Source organism: Nicotiana attenuata, chromosome 8 (genome assembly GCF_001879085.1).
Source record: "Nicotiana attenuata strain UT chromosome 8, NIATTr2, whole genome shotgun sequence".
NCBI lineage: Eukaryota > Viridiplantae > Streptophyta > Magnoliopsida > Solanales > Solanaceae > Nicotiana > Nicotiana attenuata.
In genome coordinates this window covers 26,761,351-26,764,534 of record NC_031996.1, presented here as the reverse complement: position 1 = coordinate 26,764,534, position 3,184 = coordinate 26,761,351, and positions in this window count along the sequence as shown.

The following is a 3,184-nucleotide window of genomic DNA, read 5'->3' as shown; positions in this document are numbered from 1 at the left end:
TGGAAAATCAATTTTGTTGTTTTACTTTGTTACACAGTCTCTTTCTTAAAAGTTGAATATGTCCTATCCATGATTTGGTGGGCAAGTAGGGTTCATGTAAATTTGCCAATAGGATACAGTGAAACCCAATATATAACTGGCTGAGTTATATACACAAACGAAATCAATTCTTGGCTATTAACAAGAAGAACAAGGTTATCGAGCATGTACATTCATGTTAAAATTTGAGGTCGTTCATATTCTTATCGTTAGCAAAGCATTTGATGCACCTTAATTGCGCTCCAATGTGTATAAGATGATAATTTTGAACTGTAACAGAAAGTAGAAAGGTGAATGAAACTTTTCGTAAATATTTTGACGCTAATTTGTTAGGTGTTTGTCCAGATTTTTTTACCATCATTTGTTTTCCTATCTCATGAAGGAAAGGACAACATTTATACCATAATTGAGTTTTTCTTTTGATAGAGGGAAAATATAATTCTTCCATATTTGGCTAGTCCCTTTTTCTTGTAGGAAATGTTTGGAGTTCCATAAATTGAAGATTCGTCCTTCTCATTCAGTAGCATCCACAATGTAGCCTTATGGGATTTGAGAGTCGTGTTTAGGGGGAGAACTTTACGGGACAAGTGTTAGTGTGTCACTTGTGTTTGTCTCTTCGTGAGGTTGTTCTCTCGATATTTTGTACTCTTTTTTATATAGTGGATTGCTCATCTCCGCCGTGGATGTAGGTCAGTTGACCGAACCACGTTATATATTTGTGTCTCTTTTGGTATATTTCTCTTTTGTTGTTTGATTTATCGTCGTTCAATTGTTGCTTTACTAGCTTCCGCGTGACACTTGACTTTTTTCGGTCCTAACAAGTGGCATCAGAGCGAGGTTCAAGACAGGTTCATCTTGGCGGGTTTAGTTCTAGCCGCAACCTATTTGACCGTAATCATGATTTTTGTTTGAGAAATTTGACCAGAGTGCTACGCACGTTGAGACAAACTTTCGCAGTGGAGATTTGGAGATGTGACCTGGTGGAAGATTATGTGAAGAACGAGGATCAAGTTTATTTTGTCAGAAAATTCAGGCCAAGGGGGAGAATTGTTAGGTGTTTGTCCAGATTTTCTTACCATAATTGGTTTTCCTATCTCATGATGGAAAGGACAACATTTTTACCATAATTGGGTTTTACTTTTCCTAGAGGAAAAATATAATTCTTCCATATTTGGCTAGTCTCTTTTTTTGTAGGAAAATGTTTGGAGTTCTATAAATTGAAGATCCGCCCTTCTTATTTAGTAGCATCCACAAAGTAGCCATATGGGGTTTGAGAGTCGTGTTTAGGGGGAGAACTTTACGGGACAAGTGTTAGTGTGTCACTTGTGTTTGCCTCTTTGTGAGGTTGTTCTCTCGATATTTTGTACTCTCTTTTAAATAGTATATTGCTCATATCCGCCGTGGATGTATGTCAATTGACCGAATCACGTTATATGTTTGTGTCTTTTTTGGTATATATCTCTTTTGTTATTTGTTTTATCGTCGTTCAATTATTGCTTTACTAGCTTCCGCATGACACGTGACTTTTTTCGGTCCTAACATAATTCATAATCATGTGAATTGACATGGGCGTACCGAGAATTGAACAAGAGAACCAAATCACCCACTCTGAACTCCTTGCTACGAGCATACTTGTCATGAAGGTACTTTATCTTGTCCTTGTACAAGGACGAACTGGAGTAGGCATGGAATCGGAATTCATCAAGTTCATTAAGCTGCTCCACACGAAGATTTGCTGCCACATCCCATTCAAGATTCAGTTTCCTCAAAGCCCACATGGCCTTGTGATCTAACTCAACTGGAAGATGGCAAGCTTTCCCAAACACCAACCGGTACGGATACATACCAATCGGAGTCTTGCAAGCAGTCCTATAAGCCCATAGAGCATCATCCAATTTCTTAGACCAATCGGTCCTATTAGCATTGACCGTCTTTGACAATATACTCTTGATTTCCCTGTTTGAGACTTCAACTTGGCCACTCGCCTGAGGACGGTTTGATTCGGTTATTCGATATGTTGGGCTATTTATTATATGTATAGTTGAGCAAATTGCTATATGGTCCATAATTTACTCAATTCACCTCCTAAAAGATTACTCTTCTAAGTTTAGTTGGACTTGAATTTGGTCCCTTCGAAATCAAAACTCTTGGAAGGAGAAAATCAAATTGAAGTGCCTATAAAGGCAATTGAAGTTCAAAAAGGTTGAGTCCTATGTGGCTAACCGCCTCGGCAAAAGTTGAAGAAGCCAAGGTACCCCAAATGCTCTGAAATTAAAGTTGGAAGAAAGAAGCCAGAAAAGAAAGTCCTACAAAGGCGAAATAAAGTTGGAAGAGGTTAAGTCCCACACGACTAGCCGTTGTAGCAAAGTTTGAGGAGCCAAAAGTTCCCCAATGTTCCAAAGAAAAAAAAAGAGAAAAAAGAAAAGAAATTTAAGAAACATTTAGAAGGGCATGTTTCTGGAGGAGAGAAACAAACCTCGCCTTCCCTCCCTCCTTCACTGCCGCAACCAATAGGTAAAAGCCGAGAATTAATGGGGAAAACTGAAATGCTTAAGCTTGTCCTCTGTATTTTCAGGAAGGTTNCAGCCCAAGGCAACCGTGCAAAAGCAGGTGCAACCAAAAGAAAAGCTGCGCAAAAGCTAGAAACAGCTTTGCAGTAACAATCAACCCAAAATGAAAGTTTTCCTCCAAATTCTTTCTTGCATTTTATTGAAATAAAATGAAATGAAAAAGGAAAATGAAAAAAAAAGAAAAAAAAAAAGAAAATCCAAAACAAAAATGATAGCTTAGGATTCTGAACCTCAATCTTTTACATTTTTACCAACATTAGGGCTCCAACCCCTGAGCTGAGCTTTTTTTTAGACATAGGGCCTGCATTCCCTAGTCGCCTTTTTACCAACATTAGGGCTCCAATCCCTGAGTTGAGTTTTTAGACATAGGGCCTCCACTCCCTAGTCGCCTTTTCACCAACATTAGGGCTCCAATCCCTGAGTTGATTTTTTAGACATAGGGCCTCCATTCCCTAGTCGCATTTTTACCAACATTAGGGCTCTAATCCCTGAGTTGAGTTTTTAGACATAGGGCCTCCATTCCCTAGTCGCCTTTTTTACCAACATTAGGGCTCCAATCCCTGAGTTGAGTTTTT